The following is a 23,582-nucleotide window of genomic DNA, read 5'->3' as shown; positions in this document are numbered from 1 at the left end:
TCCCAGTTCAGAAAAGATGGGAGAAGAAGGACGTACTCAAGACTGCTTGGATACTCTGAGTTAAGTGCATGCCAAGTCCCTTGTGCTTCCAAAACCTATAAACGAGACGAAGGCAAATACTCATAAATGGCAATGCTGTCCCAGTTGAGGAAAGAAGTTAGAACGAGGACGGACGTAAGGCAGGTTGGATACTCTGAGTTACAGGCAGGCCAAGTCCCTTCTACTTCCAAAACGTATAAACGCTCTTCAGGCAAACACTCATAAATGACACTGTGATCCCAGGGAGGAAAGAAATTAGAACTCGGACAGAGGCTAGGCAGGTTGAATAATCTGAGATAACTGCACGCCTAGGCACTTATGGCTCCAAAACGTAAAACGCTATTAAGTTGAATACTCATAGTAGGCAATGTTTTCCCAGTTCAGAAAAGAAGTGAAAAGAAGGACGTACTCTAGGCTGCTTGGATACTCTGAGTTAAGGGCAACCCAGTCCCTTATGCTTCCAAAACTTATAAACGCGACTAAGGCAAATACTCATAAATGGCAATGCTGTCCCAGTGGAGGAAAGAAGTTAGAACGAGGACGGACTTATGGCAGGTTGGATACTCGAAGTTACAGGCAAGCTAAGGCCCTTCTGCTTCCAAAACGTATAAACGCTCTTCAGGCAAACACTCATACATGGCACTGTTTTCCCAGAGTGGAAAGAAGATAGAACTAGGACAGACGCGAGGCAGGTTGAAGACTCTGAGATAACTCTACACCTAGGTCCTTATGCTTCCAAAACGTAAAACGCTACTAAGGCGAATACTCATAAATGGCCCTGTTTTCCCAGTTCAGAAAAGAAGTGAGAAGAAGGACGAACTCTAGGCTGCTTGGATACTCTGAGTTATGTGTATGCCAAGTCCCATATGCTTCCAAAACCTGGGAACGCTACTAAGGCGAATACTCATAAATAGCAATGTTGTCCCAGTGGAGGAAAGAAGTTAGATCGAGGACACACTTAAGGTAGGTTGGAGACTGTGAGTTAAGTGCAGGCCAAGTCCCTTATGCTTCCAAAACATATCAACGCTCTTCAGGCAAACACTCATAAATGGCATTGTTTTCGCAGTGAGGAATGAAGTTAGAACAAGGAGAGACGCTAGGCCGGTTGTATACTCTGAGATAAGTGGAAGACTACGTCCTTATGCTTCCTAAACTGAAAAACTCTACTAAGGCGAATCCTCATAAATGGCAAAGTTTTCCTATTTCAGAAAATAATTGAGAAGAAGGACGGACTCTAGGCTGCTTGGATACTCTGAGTTAAGTGCCCGTCAAGTCCCTTATGCTTCCCAAACGTATAAACGCTACTAAGGCCAATACTCATAAATGGCAGTGTTGTCCCAGTGGAGGAAAGAAGTTAGAACGAGGACGGACGTAAGGCAGGTTGGATACTCTGAGTTACAGGCAGGCCAAGTCCCTTCTACTTCCAAAACGTATAAACGCTCTTCAGGCAAACACTCATAAATGACACTGTGATCCCAGGGAGGAAAGAAATTAGAACTCGGACAGAGGCTAGGCAGGTTGAATACTCTGAGATAACTGCACGCCTAGGCACTTATGCTTCCAAAACGTAAAACGCTATTAAGTTGAATACTCATAATAGGCAATGTTTTCCCAGTTCAGAAAAGATGGGAGAAGAAGGACGTACTCTAGACTGCTTGGATACTCTGAGTTAAGTGCATGCCAAGTCCCTTGTGCTTCCAAAACCTATAAACGCGACTAAGGCAAATACTCATAAATGGCAATGCTGTCCCAGTTGAGGAAAGAAGTTAGAACGAGGACGGACGTAAGGCAGGTTGGATACTCTGAGTTACAGGCAGGCCAAGTCCCTTCTACTTCCAAAACGTATAAACGCTCTTCAGGCAAACACTCATAAATGACACTGTGATCCCAGGGAGGAAAGAAATTAGAACTCGGACAGAGGCTAGGCAGGTTGAATAATCTGAGATAACTGCACGCCTAGGCACTTATGGCTCCAAAACGTAAAACGCTATTAAGTTGAATACTCATAGTAGGCAATGTTTTCCCAGTTCAGAAAAGAAGTGAAAAGAAGGACGTACTCTAGGCTGCTTGGATACTCTGAGTTAAGGGCAACCCAGTCCCTTATGCTTCCAAAACTTATAAACGCGACTAAGGCAAATACTCATAAATGGCAATGCTGTCCCAGTGGAGGAAAGAAGTTAGAATGAGGACGGACTTAAGGCAGGTTGGATACTCTGAGTTACAGGGAAGCCAAGGCCCTTCTGCTTCCAAAACGTATAAACGCTCTTCAGGCAAACACTCATCCATGGCACTGTTTTCCCAGAGTGGAAAGAAGATAGAACTAGGACAGACGCGAGGCAAGTTGAAGACTCTGAGATAACTCTACACCTAGGTCCTTATGCTTCCAAAACGTAAAACGCTACTAAGGCGAATACTCATAAATGGCCCTGTTTTCCCAGTTCAGAAAAGAAGTGAGAAGAAGGACGAACTCTAGGCTGCTTGGATACTCTGAGTTATGTGTATGCCAAGTCCCATATGCTTCCAAAACCTGGGAACGCTACTAAGGCGAATACTCATAAATAGCAATGTTGTCCCAGTGGAGGAAAGAAGTTAGATCGAGGACACACTTAAGGTAAGTTGGAGACTCTGAGTTAAGTGCAGGCCAAGTCCCTTATGTTTCCAAAACATATCAACGCTCTTCAGGCAAACACTCATAAATGGCATTGTTTTCGCAGTGAGGAATGAAGTTAGAACAAGGAGAGACGGTAGGCCAGTTGAATACTCTCAGATATGTGGAAGCCTAGGTCCTTAGGCTTCCCAAACTGAAAAACGCTACTAAGGCGAATCCTCATAAGAGGGAGAGTTTTCCTATTTCAGAAAATAATTGAGAAGAAGAACGGACTCTAGGCTGCTTGGACACTCTGAGTTAAGTGCACGTCAGTCCCTTATACTTCGCAAACGTATAAACGCTTCTAAGGCCAATACTCATAAATGGCCATGTTGTCTCAGTTGAGGAAAGAAGTTAGAACTAGGACGGACTTAAGGAAGGTTGGATACTCTGAGTTACAGGCAGGCCAAGTCCCTTATGCTTCCAAAACCTGTGAATGCTCCTAAGGCAAATACTCATAAATGGCAATGTGGTCCCAGTGGAGGAAAGAAGTTAGATCGAGGATGCACTTAAGGCAGGTTGTAAACTCTGAGTTAAGTGCAGGCCAAGTCCCTTATGCTTCCATAACATATCAACGCTCTTCAGGCAAAAACTCATAAATGGCAAAGTTTTCGCAGTGAGGAATGAAGTTAGAACAAGGAGAGACGCTAGGCCGGTTGAATACTCTGAGATAAGTGGAAGACTACGCCCTTATGCTTCCTAAACTGAAAAACGCTACTAAGGCGAATCCTCATAAATGGCAAAGTTTTCCTATTTCAGAAAATAATTGAGAAGAAGGACGGACTCCAGGTTGCTTGGACACTCTGAGTTAAGTGCCCCTCAAGTCCCTTATGCTTCCCAAACGTATAAACGCTACTAAGGCCAATACTCATAAATGGCAGTGTTGTCCCAGTGGAGGAAAGAAGTTAGAACGAGGACGGACGTAAGGCAGGTTGGATAGTCTGAGTTACAGGCAGGCCAAGTCCCTTCTACTTCCAAAACGTATAAACGCTCTTCAGGCAAACACTCATAAATGACACTGTTATCCCAAGGAGGAAAGAAATTTGAAGTCGGACAGAGGCTAGGCAGGTTGAATACTCTGAGATAACTGCACGCCTAGGCACTTATGCTTCCAAAACGTAAAACGCTATTAAGTTGAATACTCATAATAGGCAATGTTTTCCCAGTTCAGAAAAGATGGGAGGAGAAGGACGTACTCTAGACTGCTTGGATACTCTGAGTTAAGTGCATGCCAAGTCCCTTGTGCTTCCAAAACCTATAAACGCGACTAAGGCAAATACTCATAAATGGCAATGCTGTCCCAGTGGAGGAAAGAAGTTAGAACGAGGACAGACGTAAGGCAGGTTGGATACTCTGAGTTACAGGCAGGCCAAGTCCCTTCTACTTCCAAAACGTATAAACGCTCTTCAGGCAAACACTCATAAATGACACTGTGATCCCAGGGAGGAAAGAAATTAGGACTCGGACACAGCCTAGGCAGGTTAAATAATCTGAGATAACTGCACGCCTAGGCACTTATGCTTCCAAAACGTAAAACGCTATTAAGTTGAATAATCATAGTAGGCAATGTTTTCCCAGTTCAGAAAAGAAGGGAAAAGAAGGACGTACTCTAGGCTGCTTGGATACTCTGAGTTAAGGGCAACCCAGTCCCTTATGCTTCGAAAACTTATAAACGCGACTAAGGCAAATACTCATAAATGGCAATGCTGTCCCAGTGGAGGAAAGAAGTTAGAACGAGGACGGACTTAAGGCAGGTTGGATACTCTGAGTTACAGGCAAGCCAAGGCCCTTCTGCTTCCAAAACGTATAAACGCTCTTCAGGCAAACACTCATACATGGCACTGTTTTCCCAGAGTGGAAAGAAGATAGAACTAGGACAGACGCGAGGCAGGTTGAAGACTCTGAGATAACTCTACACCTAGGTCCTTATGCTTCCAAAACGTAAAACCCTACTAAGGCGAATACTCATAAATGGCCCTGTTTTCCCAGTTCAGAAAAGAAGTGAGAAGAAGGACGAACTCTAGGCTGCTTGGATACTCTGAGTTATGTGTATGCCAAGGCCCATATGCTTCCAAAACCTGGGAACGCTACTAAGGCGAATACTCATAAATAGCAATGTTGTCCCAGTGGAGGAAAGAAGTTAGATCGAGGACACACTTAAGGTAGGTTGGAGACTCTGAGTTAAGTGCAGGCCAAGTCCCTTATGCTTCCAAAACATATCAACGCTCTTCAGGCAAACACTCATAAATGGCATTGTTTTCGCAGTGAGGAATGAAGTTAGAACAAGGACAGACGCTAGGCCGGTTGAATACTCTCAGATATGTGGAAGCCTAGGCCCTTATGCTTCCTAAACTGAAAAACGCTACTAAGGCGAATCCTCATAAGAGGGAGAGTTTTCCTATTTCAGAAAATAATTGAGAAGAAGAACGGACTCTAGGCTGCTTGGACACTCTGAGTTAAGTGCACGTCAGTCCCTTATGCTTCCCAAACGTATAAACGCTTCTAAGGCCAATACTCATAAATGGCCATGTTGTCTCAGTTGAGGAAAGAACTTAGAACTAGGACGGACTTAAGGAAGGTTGGATACTCTGAGTTACAGGCAGGCCAAGTCCCTTATGCTTCCAAAACCTGTGAATGCTCCTAAGGCAAATACTCATAAATGGCAATGTGGTCCCAGTGGAGGAAAGAAGTTAGATCGAGGACGCACTTAAGGCAGGTTGTAAACTCTGAGTTAAGTGCAGGCCAAGTCCCTTATGCTTCCAAAACATATCAACGCTCTTCAGGCAAACACTCATAAATGGCAAAGTTTTCGCAGTGAGGAATGAAGTTAGAACAAGGAGAGACGCTAGGCCGGTTGAATACTCTGAGATAAGTGGAAGACTAGGCCCTTATGCTTCCAAAACGTAAAAACGCTACTAAGGCGATTACTCATAAATGGCAATGTTGTCCCAGTGGAGGAAAGAAGTTAGACCGAGGATGCACTTAAGGTAGGTGGAAACTCTGAGTTAAGTGCAGGCCAAGTCCCTTATGCTTCCAAAACGTATATACGCTCTTCAGGCAAACACTCATACATGGCACTGTTTTCCCAGAGTGGAAAGAAGATAGAACTAGGACAGACGCGAGGCAAGTTGAAGACTCTGAGATAACTCTACACCTAGGTCCTTACGCTTCCAAAACGTAAAACGCTACTAAGGCGAATACTCATAAATGGCCCTGTTTTCCCAGTTCAGAAAAGAAGTGAGAAGAAGGACGAACTCTAGGCTGCTTGGATACTCTGAGTTATGTGTATGCCAAGTCCCATATGCTTCCAAAACCTGGGAACGCTACTAAGGCGAATACTCATAAAGAGCAATGTTGTCCCAGTGGAGGAAAGAAGTTAGATCGAGGACACACTTAAGGTAGGTTGGAGACTCTGAGTTAAGTGCAGGCCAAGTCCCTTATGCTTCCAAAACATATCAACGCTCTTCAGGCAAACACTCATAAATGGCATTGTTTTCGAAGTGAGGAATGAAGTTAGAACAAGGAGAGATGCTAGGCCGGTTGAATACTCTCAGATATGTGGAAGCCTAGGCCCTTATGCTTCCTAAACTGAAAAACGCTACTAGGCGAATCCTCATAAGTGGGAGAGTTTTCCTATTTCAGAAAATAATTGAGAAGAAGGACGGACTCTAGGCTGCTTGGACACTCTGAGTTAAGTGCACGTCAGTCCCTTATGCTTCCCAAACGTATAAACGCTACTAAGGCCAATACTCATAAATGGCAGTGTTGTCCCAGTGGAGGAAAGAAGTTAGAACGAGGACGGACGTAAGGCAGGTTGGATACTCTGAGTTACAGGCAGGCCAAGTCCCTTCTACTTCCAAAACGTATAAACGCTCTTCAGGCAAACACTCATAAATGACACTGTTATCCCAGGGAGGAAAGAAATTAGAACTCGGACACAGCCTAGGCAGGTTGAATAATCTGAGATAACTGCACGCCTAGGCACTTATGGCTCCAAAACGTAAAACGCTATTAAGTTGAATACTCCTAGTAGGCAATGTTTTCCCAGTACAGAAAAGAAGTGAAAAGAAGGACGTACTCTAGGCTGCTTGGATACTCTGAGTTAAGGGCAACCCAGTCCCTTATGATTCGAAAACTTATAAACGCGACTAAGGCAAATACTCATAAATGGCAATGCTGTCCCAGTGGAGGAAAGAAGTTAGAACGAGGACGGACTTAAGGCAGGTTGGATACTCTGAGTTACAGGCAAGCCAAGGCCCTTCTGCTTCCAAAACTTATAAACGCTCTTCAGGCAAACACTCATCCATGGCACTGTTTTCCCAGAGTGGAAAGAAGACAGAACTAGGACAGAAGCGAGGCAGGTTGAAGACTCTGAGATAACTCTACACCTAGGTCCTTATGCTTCCAAAACGTAAAACGCTACTAAGGCGAATACTCATAAATGGCCCTGTTTTCCCAGTTCAGAAAAGAAGTGAGAAGAAGGACGAACTCTAGGCTGCTTGGATACTCTGAGTTATGTGTATGCCAAGTCCCATATGCTTCCAAAACCTGGGAACGCTACTAAGGCGAATACTCATAAATAGCAATGTTGTCCCAGTGGAGGAAAGAAGTTAGATCGAGGACACACTTAAGGTAGGTTGGAGACTCTGAGTTAAGTGCAGGCCAAGTCCCTTATGCTTCCAAAACCTGTAAATGCGACTAAGGCAAATACTCATAAAGGGCAATGTTGTCCCATTGGAGGAAAGAAGTTAGAACGAGGACGGACTTAAGGCAGGTTGGATACTCTGAGTTACAGGCAAGCCAAGGCCCTTCTGCTTCCAAAACGTATAAACGCTCTTCAGGCAAACACTCATCCATGGCACTGTTTTCCCAGAGTGGAAAGAAGATAGAACTAGGACAGACGCGAGGCAGGTTGAAGACTCTGAGATAACTCTACACCTAGGTCCTTATGCTTCCAAAACGTAAAACGCTACTAAGGCGAATACTCATAAATGGCCCTGTTTTCCCAGTTCAGAAAAGAAGTGAGAAGAAGGACGAACTCTAGGCTGCTTGGATACTCTGAGTTATGTGTATGCCAAGTCCCATATGCTTCCAAAACCTGGGAACGCTACTAAGGCGAATACTCATAAATAGCAATGTTGTCCCAGTGGAGGAAAGAAGTTAGATCGAGGACACACTTAAGGTAGGTTGGAGACTCTGAGTTAAGTGCAGGCCAAGTCCCTTATGCTTCCAAAACCTGTAAATGCGACTAAGGCAAATACTCATAAAGGGCAATGTTGTCCCATTGGAGGAAAGAAGTTAGAACGAGGACGGACTTAAGGCAGGTTGGATACTCTGAGTTACAGGCAAGCCAAGGCCCTTCTGCTTCCAAAACGTATAAACGCTCTTCAGGCAAACACTCATCCATGGCACTCTTTTCCCAGAGTGGAAAGAAGATAGAACTAGGACAGACGCGAGGCAGGTTGAAGACTCTGAGATAACTCTACACCTAGGTCCTTATGCTTCCAAAACGTAAAACGCTACTAAGGCGAATACTCATAAATGGTCCTGTTTTCCCAGTTCAGAAAAGAAGTGAGAAGAAGGACGAACTCTAGGCTGCTTGGGTACTCTGAGTTATGTGTATGCCAAGTCCCATATGCTTCCAAAACCTGGGAACGCTACTAAGGCGAATACTCATAAATAGCAATGTTGTCCCAGTGGAGGAAAGAAGTTAGATTGAGGACACACTTAAGGTAGGTTGGAGACTCTGAGTTAAGTGCAGGCCAAGTCCCTTAGGCTTCCAAAACATATCAACGCTCTTCAGGCAAACACTCATAAATGGCATTGTTTTCGCAGTGAGGAATGAAGTTAGAACAAGGAAAGACGCTAGGCCGGTTGAATATTCTCAGATATGTGGAAGCCTAGGCCCTTATGCTTCCTAAACTGAAAAACGCTACTAAGGCGAATCCTCATAAGAGGGAGAGTTTTCCTATTTCAGAAAATAATTGAGAAGAAGAACGGACTCTAGGCTGCTTGGACACTCTGAGTTAAGTGCACGTCAGTCCCTTATGCTTCCCAAACGTATAAACGCTTCTAAGGCCAATACTCATAAATGGCCATGTTGTCTCAGTTGAGGAAAGAACTTAGAACTAGGACGGACTTAAGGAAGGTTGGATACTCTGAGTTACAGGCAGGCCAAGTCCCTTATGCTTCCAAAACCTGTGAATGCTCCTAAGGCAAATACTCATAAATGGCAATGTGGTCCCAGTGGAGGAAAGAAGTTAGATCGAGGAGGCACTTAAGGCAGGTTGTAAACTCTGAGTTAAGTGCAGGCCAAGTCCCTTATGCTTCCAAAACATATCAACGCTCTTCAGGCAAACACTCATAAATGGCAAAGTTTTCGCAGTGAGGAATGAAGTTAGAACAAGGAGAGACGCTAGGCCGGTTGAATACTCTGAGATAAGTGGAAGACTAGGCCCTTATGCTTCCAAAACGTAAAAACGCTACTAAGGCGATTACTCATAAATGGCAATGTTGTCCCAGTGGAGGAAAGAAGTTAGACCGAGGATGCACTTAAGGTAGGTGGAAACTCTGAGTTAAGTGCAGGCCAAGTCCCTTATGCTTCCAAAACGTATATACGCTCTTCAGGCAAACACTCATACATGGCACTGTTTTCCCAGAGTGGAAAGAAGATAGAACTAGGACAGACGCGAGGCAAGTTGAAGACTCTGAGATAACTCTACACCTAGGTCCTTACGCTTCCAAAACGTAAAACGCTACTAAGGCGAATACTCATAAATGGCCCTGTTTTCCCAGTTCAGAAAAGAAGTGAGAAGAAGGACGAACTCTAGGCTGCTTGGATACTCTGAGTTATGTGTATGCCAAGTCCCATATGCTTCCAAAACCTGGGAACGCTACTAAGGCGAATACTCATAAAGAGCAATGTTGTCCCAGTGGAGGAAAGAAGTTAGATCGAGGACACAATTAAGGTAGGTTGGAGACTCTGAGTTAAGTGCAGGCCAAGTCCCTTATGCTTCCAAAACATATCAACGCTCTTCAGGCAAACACTCATAAATGGCATTGTTTTCGCAGTGAGGAATGAAGTTAGAACAAGGAAAGACGCTAGGCCGGTTGAATACTCTCAGATATGTGGAAGCCTAGGCCCGTATGCTTCCTAAACTGAAAAACGCTACTAAGGCCAATCCTCATAAGAGGGAGAGTTTTCCTATTTCAGAAAATAATTGAGAAGAAGAACGGACTCTAGGCTGCTTGGACACTCTGAGTTAAGTGCACGTCAGTCCCTTATGCTTCCCAAACGTATAAACGCTTCTAAGGCCAAAACTCATAAATGGCCATGTTGTCTCAGTTGAGGAAAGAACTTAGAACTAGGACGGACTTAAGGAAGGTTGGATACTCTGAGTTACAGGCAGGCCAAACCCTTCTACTTCCAAAACGTATAAACGCTCTTCAGGCAAACACTCATAAATGACACTGTGATCCCAGGGAGGAAAGAAATTAGAACTCGGACAGAGGCTAGGCAGGTTGAATACTCTGAGATAACTGCACGCCTAGGCACTTATGCTTCCAAAACGTAAAACGCTATTAAGTTGAATACTCATAATAGGCAATGTTTTCCCAGTTCAGAAAAGATGGGAGAAGAAGGACGTACTCTAGACTGCTTGGATACTCTGAGTTAAGTGCATGCCAAGTCCCTTGTGCTTCCAAAACCTATAAACGCGACTAAGGCAAATACTCATAAATGGCAATGCTGTCCCAGTTGAGGAAAGAAGTTAGAACGAGGACGGACGTAAGGCAGGTTGGATACTCTGAGTTACAGGCAGGCCAAGTCCCTTCTACTTCCAAAACGTATAAACGCTCTTCAGGCAAACACTCATAAATGACACTGTGATCCCAGGGAGGAAAGAAATTAGAACTCGGACACAGCCTAGGCAGGTTGAATAATCTGAGATAACTGCACGCCTAGGCACTTCTGGCTCCAAAACGTAAAACGCTATTAAGTTGAATACTCCTAGTAGGCAATGTTTTCCCAGTACAGAAAAGAAGGGAAAAGAAGGAAGTACTCTAGGCTGCTTGGATACTCTGAGTTAAGGGCAACCCAGTCCCTTATGCTTCGAAAACTTATAAACGCGACTAAGGCAAATACTCATAAATGGCAATGCTGTCCCAGTGGAGGAAAGAAGTTAGAACGAGGACGGACTTAAGGCAGGTTGGATACTCTGAGTTACAGGCAAGCCAAGGCCCTTCTGCTTCCAAAACTTATAAACGCTCTTCAGGCAAACACTCATCCATGGCACTGTTTTCCCAGAGTGGAAAGAAGACAGAACTAGGACAGAAGCGAGGCAGGTTGAAGACTCTGAGATAACTCTACACCTAGGTCCTTATGCTTCCAAAATGTAAAACGCTACTAAGGCGAATACTCATAAATGGCCCTGTTTTCCCAGTTCAGAAAAGAAGTGAGAAGAAGGACGAACTCTAGGCTGCTTGGATACTCTGAGTTATGTGTATGCCAAGTCCCATATGCTTCCAAAACCTGGGAACGCTACTAAGGCGAATACTCATAAATAGCAATGTTGTCCCAGGGGAGGAAAGAAGTTAGATCGAGGACACACTTAAGGTAGGTTGGAGACTCTGAGTTAAGTGCAGGCCAAGTCCCTTATGCTTCCAAAACCTGTAAATGCGACTAAGGCAAATACTCATAAAGGGCAATGTTGTCCCATTGGAGGAAAGAAGTTAGAACGAGGACGGACTTAAGGCAGGTTGGATACTCTGAGTTACAGGCAAGCCAAGGCCCTTCTGCTTCCAAAACGTATAAACGCTCTTCAGGCAAACACTCATACATGGCACTGTTTTCCCAGAGTGGAAAGAAGATAGAACTAGGACAGACGCGAGGCAGGTTGAAGACTCTGAGATAACTCTACACCTAGGTCCTTATGCTTCCAAAACGTAAAACGCTACTAAGGCGAATACTCATAAATGGCCCTGTTTTCCCAGTTCAGAAAAGAAGTGAGAAGAAGGACGAACTCTAGGCTGCTTGGGTACTCTGAGTTATGTGTATGCCAAGTCCCATATGCTTCCAAAACCTGGGAACGCTACTAAGGCGAATACTCATAAATAGCAATGTTGTCCCAGTGGAGGAAAGAAGTTAGATCGAGGACACACTTAAGGTAGGTTGGAGACTCTGAGTTAAGTGCAGGCCAAGTCCCTTAGGCTTCCAAAACATATCAACGCTCTTCAGGCAAACACTCATAAATGGCATTGTTTTCGCAGTGAGGAATGAAGTTAGGACAAGGAAAGACGCTAGGCCGGTTGAATACTCTCAGATATGTGGAAGCCTAGGCCCTTATGCTTCCTAAACTGAAAAACGCTACTAAGGCGAATCCTCATAAGAGGGAGAGTTTTCCTATTTCAGAAAATAATTGAGAAGAAGAATGGACTCTAGGCTGCTTGGACACTCTGAGTTAAGTGCACGTCAGTCCCTTATGCTTCCCAAACGTATAAACGCTTCTAAGGCCAATACTCATAAATGGCCATGTTGTCTCAGTTGAGGAAAGAACTTAGAACTAGGACGGACTTAAGGAAGGTTGGATACTCTGAGTTACAGGCAGGCCAAGTCCCTTATGCTTCCAAAACCTGTGAATGCTCCTAAGGCAAATACTCATAAATGGCAATGTGGTCCCAGTGGAGGAAAGAAGTTAGATCGAGGACGCACTTAAGGCAGGTTGTAAACTCTGAGTTAAGTGCAGGCCAAGTCCCTTATGCTTCCAAAACATATCAACGCTCTTCAGGCAAACACTCATAAATGGCAAAGTTTTCGCAGTGAGGAATGAAGTTAGAACAAGGAGAGACGCTAGGCCGGTTGAATACTCTGAGATAAGTGGAAGACTAGGCCCTTATGCTTCCAAAACGTAAAAACGCTACTAAGGCGATTACTCATAAATGGCAATGTTGTCCCAGTGGAGGAAAGAAGTTAGACCGAGGATGCACTTAAGGTAGGTGGAAACTCTGAGTTAAGTGCAGGCCAAGTCCCTTATGCTTCCAAAACGTATATACGCTCTTCAGGCAAACACTCATACATGGCACTGTTTTCCCAGAGTGGAAAGAAGATAGAACTAGGACAGACGCGAGGCAAGTTGAAGACTCTGAGATAACTCTACACCTAGGTCCTTACGCTTCCAAAACGTAAAACGCTACTAAGGCGAATACTCATAAATGGCCCTGTTTTCCCAGTTCAGAAAAGAAGTGAGAAGAAGGACGAACTCTAGGCTGCTTGGATACTCTGAGTTATGTGTATGCCAAGTCCCATATGCTTCCAAAACCTGGGAACGCTACTAAGGCGAATACTCATAAAGAGCAAAGCTGTCCCAGTGGAGGAAAGAAGTTAGATCGAGGACACACTTAAGGTAGGTTGGAGACTCTGAGTTAAGTGCAGGCCAAGTCCCTTATGCTTCCAAAACATATCAACGCTCTTCAGGCAAACACTCATAAATGGCATTGTTTTCGAAGTGAGGAATGAAGTTAGAACAAGGAGAGATGCTAGGCCGGTTGAATACTCTCAGATATGTGGAAGCCTAGGCCCTTATGCTTCCTAAACTGAAAAACGCTACTAGGCGAATCCTCATAAGTGGGAGAGTTTTCCTATTTCAGAAAATAATTGAGAAGAAGGACGGACTCTAGGCTGCTTGGACACTCTGAGTTAAGTGCACGTCAGTCCCTTATGCTTCCCAAACGTATAAACGCTACTAAGGCCAATACTCATAAATGGCAGTGTTGTCCCAGTGGAGGAAAGAAGTTAGAACGAGGACGGACGTAAGGCAGGTTGGATACTCTGAGTTACAGGCAGGCCAAGTCCCTTCTACTTCCAAAACGTATAAACGCTCTTCAGGCAAACACTCATAAATGACACTGTGATCCCAGGGAGGAAAGAAATTAGAACTCGGACACAGCCTAGGCAGGTTGAATAATCTGAGATAACTGCACGCCTAGGCACTTCTGGCTCCAAAACGTAAAACGCTATTAAGTTGAATACTCCTAGTAGGCAATGTTTTCCCAGTACAGAAAAGAAGGGAAAAGAAGGAAGTACTCTAGGCTGCTTGGATACTCTGAGTTAAGGGCAACCCAGTCCCTTATGCTTCGAAAACTTATAAACGCGACTAAGGCAAATACTCATAAATGGCAATGCTGTCCCAGTGGAGGAAAGAAGTTAGAACGAGGACGGACTTAAGGCAGGTTGGATACTCTGAGTTACAGGCAAGCCAAGGCCCTTCTGCTTCCAAAACTTATAAACGCTCTTCAGGCAAACACTCATCCATGGCACTGTTTTCCCAGAGTGGAAAGAAGACAGAACTAGGACAGAAGCGAGGCAGGTTGAAGACTCTGAGATAACTCTACACCTAGGTCCTTATGCTTCCAAAATGTAAAACGCTACTAAGGCGAATACTCATAAATGGCCCTGTTTTCCCAGTTCAGAAAAGAAGTGAGAAGAAGGACGAACTCTAGGCTGCTTGGATACTCTGAGTTATGTGTATGCCAAGTCCCATATGCTTCCAAAACCTGGGAACGCTACTAAGGCGAATACTCATAAATAGCAATGTTGTCCCAGGGGAGGAAAGAAGTTAGATCGAGGACACACTTAAGGTAGGTTGGAGACTCTGAGTTAAGTGCAGGCCAAGTCCCTTATGCTTCCAAAACCTGTAAATGCGACTAAGGCAAATACTCATAAAGGGCAATGTTGTCCCATTGGAGGAAAGAAGTTAGAACGAGGACGGACTTAAGGCAGGTTGGATACTCTGAGTTACAGGCAAGCCAAGGCCCTTCTGCTTCCAAAACGTATAAACGCTCTTCAGGCAAACACTCATACATGGCACTGTTTTCCCAGAGTGGAAAGAAGATAGAACTAGGACAGACGCGAGGCAGGTTGAAGACTCTGAGATAACTCTACACCTAGGTCCTTATGCTTCCAAAACGTAAAACGCTACTAAGGCGAATACTCATAAATGGCCCTGTTTTCCCAGTTCAGAAAAGAAGTGAGAAGAAGGACGAACTCTAGGCTGCTTGGGTACTCTGAGTTATGTGTATGCCAAGTCCCATATGCTTCCAAAACCTGGGAACGCTACTAAGGCGAATACTCATAAATAGCAATGTTGTCCCAGTGGAGGAAAGAAGTTAGATCGAGGACACACTTAAGGTAGGTTGGAGACTCTGAGTTAAGTGCAGGCCAAGTCCCTTAGGCTTCCAAAACATATCAACGCTCTTCAGGCAAACACTCATAAATGGCATTGTTTTCGCAGTGAGGAATGAAGTTAGGACAAGGAAAGACGCTAGGCCGGTTGAATACTCTCAGATATGTGGAAGCCTAGGCCCTTATGCTTCCTAAACTGAAAAACGCTACTAAGGCGAATCCTCATAAGAGGGAGAGTTTTCCTATTTCAGAAAATAATTGAGAAGAAGAATGGACTCTAGGCTGCTTGGACACTCTGAGTTAAGTGCACGTCAGTCCCTTATGCTTCCCAAACGTATAAACGCTTCTAAGGCCAATACTCATAAATGGCCATGTTGTCTCAGTTGAGGAAAGAACTTAGAACTAGGACGGACTTAAGGAAGGTTGGATACTCTGAGTTACAGGCAGGCCAAGTCCCTTATGCTTCCAAAACCTGTGAATGCTCCTAAGGCAAATACTCATAAATGGCAATGTGGTCCCAGTGGAGGAAAGAAGTTAGATCGAGGAGGCACTTAAGGCAGGTTGTAAACTCTGAGTTAAGTGCAGGCCAAGTCCCTTATGCTTCCAAAACATATCAACGCTCTTCAGGCAAACACTCATAAATGGCAAAGTTTTCGCAGTGAGGAATGAAGTTAGAACAAGGAGAGACGCTAGGCCGGTTGAATACTCTGAGATAAGTGGAAGACTAGGCCCTTATGCTTCCAAAACGTAAAAACGCTACTAAGGCGATTACTCATAAATGGCAATGTTGTCCCAGTGGAGGAAAGAAGTTAGACCGAGGATGCACTTAAGGTAGGTGGAAACTCTGAGTTAAGTGCAGGCCAAGTCCCTTATGCTTCCAAAACGTATATACGCTCTTCAGGCAAACACTCATACATGGCACTGTTTTCCCAGAGTGGAAAGAAGATAGAACTAGGACAGACGCGAGGCAAGTTGAAGACTCTGAGATAACTCTACACCTAGGTCCTTATGCTTCCAAAACGTAAAACGCTACTAAGGCGAATACTCATAAATGGCCCTGTTTTCCCAGTTCAGAAAAGAAGTGAGAAGAAGGACGAACTCTAGGCTGCTTGGATACTCTGAGTTATGTGTATGCCAAGTCCCATATGCTTCCAAAACCTGGGAACGCTACTAAGGCGAATACTCATAAAGAGCAATGTTGTCCCAGTGGAGGAAAGAAGTTAGATCGAGGACACAATTAAGGTAGGTTGGAGACTCTGAGTTAAGTGCAGGCCAAGTCCCTTATGCTTCCAAAACATATCAACGCTCTTCAGGCAAACACTCATAAATGGCATTGTTTTCGCAGTGAGGAATGAAGTTAGAACAAGGAAAGACGCTAGGCCGGTTGAATACTCTCAGATATGTGGAAGCCTAGGCCCGTATGCTTCCTAAACTGAAAAACGCTACTAAGGCCAATCCTCATAAGAGGGAGAGTTTTCCTATTTCAGAAAATAATTGAGAAGAAGAACGGACTCTAGGCTGCTTGGACACTCTGAGTTAAGTGCACGTCAGTCCCTTATGCTTCCCAAACGTATAAACGCTTCTAAGGCCAAAACTCATAAATGGCCATGTTGTCTCAGTTGAGGAAAGAACTTAGAACTAGGACGGACTTAAGGAAGGTTGGATACTCTGAGTTACAGGCAGGCCAAACCCTTCTACTTCCAAAACGTATAAACGCTCTTCAGGCAAACACTCATAAATGACACTGTGATCCCAGGGAGGAAAGAAATTAGAACTCGGACAGAGGCTAGGCAGGTTGAATACTCTGAGATAACTGCACGCCTAGGCACTTATGCTTCCAAAACGTAAAACGCTATTAAGTTGAATACTCATAATAGGCAATGTTTTCCCAGTTCAGAAAAGATGGGAGAAGAAGGACGTACTCTAGACTGCTTGGATACTCGGAGTTAAGTGCATGCCAAGTCCCTTGTGCTTCCAAAACCTATAAACGCGACTAAGGCAAATACTCATAAATGGCAATGCTGTCCCAGTTGAGGAAAGAAGTTAGAACGAGGACGGACGTAAGGCAGGTTGGACACTCTGAGTTACAGGCAGGCCAAGTCCCTTCTACTTCCAAAACGTATAAACGCTCTTCAGGCAAACACTCATAAATGACACTGTTATCCCAGGGAGGAAAGAAATTAGAACTCGGACACAGCCTAGGCAGGTTGAATAATCTGAGATAACTGCACGCCAAGGCACTTATGGCTCCAAAACGTAAAACGCTATTAAGTTGAATACTCATAGTAGGCTATGTTTTCCCAGTTCAGAAAAGAAGTGAAAACAAGGACGTACTCTAGGCTGCTTGGATACTCTGAGTTAAGGGCAACCCAGTCCCTTATGCTTCGAAAACTTATAAACGCGACTAAGGCAAATACTCATAAATGGCAATGCTGTCCCAGTGGAGGAAAGAAGTTAGAATGAGGACGGACTTAAGGCAGGTTGGATACTCTGAGTTACAGGCAAACCAAGGCCCTTCTGCTTCCAAAACGTATAAACGCTCTTCAGGCAAACACTCATCCATGGCACTGTTTTCCCAGAGTGGAAAGAAGACAGAACTAGGACAGACGCGAGGCAGGTTGAAGACTCTGAGATAACTCTACACCTAGGTCCTTATGCTTCCAAAACGTAAAACGCTACTAAGGCGAATACTCATAAATGGCCCTGTTTTCCCAGTTCAGAAAAGAAGTGAGAAGAAGGACGAACTCTAGGCTGCTTGGATACTCTGAGTTATGTGAATGCCAAGTCCCATATGTTTCCAAAACCTGGGAACGCTACTAAGGCGAATACTCATAAATAGCAATGTTGTCCCAGTGGAGGAAAGAAGTTAGATCGAGGACACACTTAAGGTAGGTTGGAGACTCTGAGTTAAGTGCAGGCCAAGTCCCTTAGGCTTCCAAAACATATCAACGCTCTTCAGGCAAACACTCATAAATGGCATTGTTTTCGCCGTGAGGAATGAAGTTAGAACAAGGAAAGACGCTAGGCCGGTTGAATACTCTCAGATATGTGGTAGCCTAGGCCCTTATGCTTCCTAAACTGAAAAACGCTACTGAGGCGAATCCTCATAAGAGGGAGAGTTTTCCTATTTCAGAAAATAATTGAGAAGAAGAACGGACTCTAGGCTGCTTGGACACTCTGAGTTAAGTGCACGTCAGTCCCTTATGCTTCCCAAACGTATAAACGCTTCTAAGGCCAATACTCATTAATGGCCATGTTGTCTCAGTTGAGGAAAGAACTTAGAACTAGGACGGACTTAAGGAAGGTTGGATACTCTGAGTTACAGGCAGGCCAAGTCCCTTATGCTTCCAAAACCTGTGAATGCTCCTAAGGCAAATACTCATAAATGGCAATGTGGTCCCAGTGGAGGAAAGAAGTTAGATCGAGGAGGCACTTAAGGCAGGTTGTAAACTCTGAGTTAAGTGCAGGCCAAGTCCCTTATGCTTCCAAAACATATCAACGCTCTTCAGGCAAACACTCATAAATGGCAAAGTTTTCGCAGTGAGGAATGAAGTTAGAACAAGGAGAGACGCTAGGCCGGTTGAATACTCTGAGATAAGTGGAAGACTAGGCCCTTATGCTTCCAAAACGTAAAAACGCTACTAAGGCGATTACTCATAAATGGCAATGTTGTCCCAGTGGAGGAAAGAAGTTAGACCGAGGATGCACTTAAGGTAGGTGGAAACTCTGAGTTAAGTGCAGGCCAAGTCCCTTATGCTTCCAAAACGTATATACGCTCTTCAGGCAAACACTCATACATGGCACTGTTTTCCCAGAGTGGAAAGAAGATAGAACTAGGACAGACGCGAGGCAAGTTGAAGACTCTGAGATAACTCTACACCTAGGTCCTTACGCTTCCAAAACGTAAAACGCTACTAAGGCGAATACTCATAAATGGCCCTGTTTTCCCAGTTCAGAAAAGAAGTGAGAAGAAGGACGAACTCTAGGCTGCTTGGATACTCTGAGTTATGTGTATGCCAAGTCCCATATGCTTCCAAAACCTGGGAACGCTACTAAGGCGAATACTCATAAAGAGCAATGTTGTCCCAGTGGAGGAAAGAAGTTAGATCGAGGACACACTTAAGGTAGGTTGGAGACTCTGAGTTAAGTGCAGGCCAAGTCCCTTATGCTTCCAAAACATATCAACGCTCTTCAGGCAAACACTCATAAATGGCATTGTTTTCGAAGTGAGGAATGAAGTTAGAACAAGGAGAGATGCTAGGCCGGTTGAATACTCTCAGATATGTGGAAGCCTAGGCCCTTATGCTTCCTAAACTGAAAAACGCTACTAGGCGAATCCTCATAAGTGGGAGAGTTTTCCTATTTCAGAAAATAATTGAGAAGAAGGACGGACTCTAGGCTGCTTGGACACTCTGAGTTAAGTGCACGTCAGTCCCTTATGCTTCCCAAACGTATAAACGCTACTAAGGCCAATACTCATAAATGGCAGTGTTGTCCCAGTGGAGGAAAGAAGTTAGAACGAGGACGGACGTAAGGCAGGTTGGATACTCTGAGTTACATGCAGGCCAAGTCCCTTCTACTTCCAAAACGTATAAACGCTCTTCAGGCAAACACTCATAAATGACACTGTGATCCCAGGGAGGAAAGAAATTAGAACTCGGACACAGCCTAGGCAGGTTGAATAATCTGAGATAACTGCACGCCTAGGCACTTCTGGCTCCAAAACGTAAAACGCTATTAAGTTGAATACTCCTAGTAGGCAATGTTTTCCCAGTACAGAAAAGAAGGGAAAAGAAGGAAGTACTCTAGGCTGCTTGGATACTCTGAGTTAAGGGCAACCCAGTCCCTTATGCTTCGAAAACTTATAAACGCGACTAAGGCAAATACTCATAAATGGCAATGCTGTCCCAGTGGAGGAAAGAAGTTAGAACGAGGACGGACTTAAGGCAGGTTGGATACTCTGAGTTACAGGCAAGCCAAGGCCCTTCTGCTTCCAAAACTTATAAACGCTCTTCAGGCAAACACTCATCCATGGCACTGTTTTCCCAGAGTGGAAAGAAGACAGAACTAGGACAGAAGCGAGGCAGGTTGAAGACTCTGAGATAACTCTACACCTAGGTCCTTATGCTTCCAAAATGTAAAACGCTACTAAGGCGAATACTCATAAATGGCCCTGTTTTCCCAGTTCAGAAAAGAAGTGAGAAGAAGGACGAACTCTAGGCTGCTTGGATACTCTGAGTTATGTGTATGCCAAGTCCCATATGCTTCCAAAACCTGGGAACGCTACTAAGGCGAATACTCATAAATAGCAATGTTGTCCCAGGGGAGGAAAGAAGTTAGATCGAGGACACACTTAAGGTAGGTTGGAGACTCTGAGTTAAGTGCAGGCCAAGTCCCTTATGCTTCCAAAACCTGTAAATGCGACTAAGGCAAATACTCATAAAGGGCAATGTTGTCCCATTGGAGGAAAGAAGTTAGAACGAGGACGGACTTAAGGCAGGTTGGATACTCTGAGTTACAGGCAAGCCAAGGCCCTTCTGCTTCCAAAACGTATAAACGCTCTTCAGGCAAACACTCATACATGGCACTGTTTTCCCAGAGTGGAAAGAAGATAGAACTAGGACAGACGCGAGGCAGGTTGAAGACTCTGAGATAACTCTACACCTAGGTCCTTATGCTTCCAAAACGTAAAACGCTACTAAGGCGAATACTCATAAATGGCCCTGTTTTCCCAGTTCAGAAAAGAAGTGAGAAGAAGGACGAACTCTAGGCTGCTTGGGTACTCTGAGTTATGTGTATGCCAAGTCCCATATGCTTCCAAAACCTGGGAACGCTACTAAGGCGAATACTCATAAATAGCAATGTTGTCCCAGTGGAGGAAAGAAGTTAGATCGAGGACACACTTAAGGTAGGTTGGAGACTCTGAGTTAAGTGCAGGCCAAGTCCCTTAGGCTTCCAAAACATATCAACGCTCTTCAGGCAAACACTCATAAATGGCATTGTTTTCGCAGTGAGGAATGAAGTTAGGACAAGGAAAGACGCTAGGCCGGTTGAATACTCTCAGATATGTGGAAGCCTAGGCCCTTATGCTTCCTAAACTGAAAAACGCTACTAAGGCGAATCCTCATAAGAGGGAGAGTTTTCCTATTTCAGAAAATAATTGAGAAGAAGAATGGACTCTAGGCTGCTTGGACACTCTGAGTTAAGTGCACGTCAGTCCCTTATGCTTCCCAAACGTATAAACGCTTCTAAGGCCAATACTCATAAATGGCCATGTTGTCTCAGTTGAGGAAAGAACTTAGAACTAGGACGGACTTAAGGAAGGTTGGATACTCTGAGTTACAGGCAGGCCAAGTCCCTTATGCTTCCAAAACCTGTGAATGCTCCTAAGGCAAATACTCATAAATGGCAATGTGGTCCCAGTGGAGGAAAGAAGTTAGATCGAGGAGGCACTTAAGGCAGGTTGTAAACTCTGAGTTAAGTGCAGGCCAAGTCCCTTATGCTTCCAAAACATATCAACGCTCTTCAGGCAAACACTCATAAATGGCAAAGTTTTCGCAGTGAGGAATGAAGTTAGAACAAGGAGAGACGCTAGGCCGGTTGAATACTCTGAGATAAGTGGAAGACTAGGCCCTTATGCTTCCAAAACGTAAAAACGCTACTAAGGCGATTACTCATAAATGGCAATGTTGTCCCAGTGGAGGAAAGAAGTTAGACCGAGGATGCACTTAAGGTAGGTGGAAACTCTGAGTTAAGTGCAGGCCAAGTCCCTTATGCTTCCAAAACGTATATACGCTCTTCAGGCAAACACTCATACATGGCACTGTTTTCCCAGAGTGGAAAGAAGATAGAACTAGGACAGACGCGAGGCAAGTTGAAGACTCTGAGATAACTCTACACCTAGGTCCTTATGCTTCCAAAACGTAAAACGCTACTAAGGCGAATACTCATAAATGGCCCTGTTTTCCCAGTTCAGAAAAGAAGTGAGAAGAAGGACGAACTCTAGGCTGCTTGGATACTCTGAGTTATGTGTATGCCAAGTCCCATATGCTTCCAAAACCTGGGAACGCTACTAAGGCGAATACTCATAAAGAGCAATGTTGTCCCAGTGGAGGAAAGAAGTTAGATCGAGGACACAATTAAGGTAGGTTGGAGACTCTGAGTTAAGTGCAGGCCAAGTCCCTTATGCTTCCAAAACATATCAACGCTCTTCAGGCAAACACTCATAAATGGCATTGTTTTCGCAGTGAGGAATGAAGTTAGAACAAGGAAAGACGCTAGGCCGGTTGAATACTCTCAGATATGTGGAAGCCTAGGCCCGTATGCTTCCTAAACTGAAAAACGCTACTAAGGCCAATCCTCATAAGAGGGAGAGTTTTCCTATTTCAGAAAATAATTGAGAAGAAGAACGGACTCTAGGCTGCTTGGACACTCTGAGTTAAGTGCACGTCAGTCCCTTATGCTTCCCAAACGTATAAACGCTTCTAAGGCCAAAACTCATAAATGGCCATGTTGTCTCAGTTGAGGAAAGAACTTAGAACTAGGACGGACTTAAGGAAGGTTGGATACTCTGAGTTACAGGCAGGCCAAACCCTTCTACTTCCAAAACGTATAAACGCTCTTCAGGCAAACACTCATAAATGACACTGTGATCCCAGGGAGGAAAGAAATTAGAACTCGGACAGAGGCTAGGCAGGTTGAATACTCTGAGATAACTGCACGCCTAGGCACTTATGCTTCCAAAACGTAAAACGCTATTAAGTTGAATACTCATAATAGGCAATGTTTTCCCAGTTCAGAAAAGATGGGAGAAGAAGGACGTACTCTAGACTGCTTGGATACTCGGAGTTAAGTGCATGCCAAGTCCCTTGTGCTTCCAAAACCTATAAACGCGACTAAGGCAAATACTCATAAATGGCAATGCTGTCCCAGTTGAGGAAAGAAGTTAGAACGAGGACGGACGTAAGGCAGGTTGGACACTCTGAGTTACAGGCAGGCCAAGTCCCTTCTACTTCCAAAACGTATAAACGCTCTTCAGGCAAACACTCATAAATGACACTGTTATCCCAGGGAGGAAAGAAATTAGAACTCGGACACAGCCTAGGCAGGTTGAATAATCTGAGATAACTGCACGCCAAGGCACTTATGGCTCCAAAACGTAAAACGCTATTAAGTTGAATACTCATAGTAGGCTATGTTTTCCCAGTTCAGAAAAGAAGTGAAAACAAGGACGTACTCTAGGCTGCTTGGATACTCTGAGTTAAGGGCAACCCAGTCCCTTATGCTTCGAAAACTTATAAACGCGACTAAGGCAAATACTCATAAATGGCAATGCTGTCCCAGTGGAGGAAAGAAGTTAGAATGAGGACGGACTTAAGGCAGGTTGGATACTCTGAGTTACAGGCAAACCAAGGCCCTTCTGCTTCCAAAACGTATAAACGCTCTTCAGGCAAACACTCATCCATGGCACTGTTTTCCCAGAGTGGAAAGAAGACAGAACTAGGACAGACGCGAGGCAGGTTGAAGACTCTGAGATAACTCTACACCTAGGTCCTTATGCTTCCAAAACGTAAAACGCTACTAAGGCGAATACTCATAAATGGCCCTGTTTTCCCAGTTCAGAAAAGAAGTGAGAAGAAGGACGAACTCTAGGCTGCTTGGATACTCTGAGTTATGTGAATGCCAAGTCCCATATGTTTCCAAAACCTGGGAACGCTA

The sequence above is a fragment of the Meles meles genome, chromosome 7 (genome assembly GCF_922984935.1).
Source record: "Meles meles chromosome 7, mMelMel3.1 paternal haplotype, whole genome shotgun sequence".
Taxonomy (NCBI): domain Eukaryota; kingdom Metazoa; phylum Chordata; class Mammalia; order Carnivora; family Mustelidae; genus Meles; species Meles meles.
The sequence above is the reverse complement of the archived record's forward strand: the minus strand, read 5'-3'. Positions refer to the sequence as shown.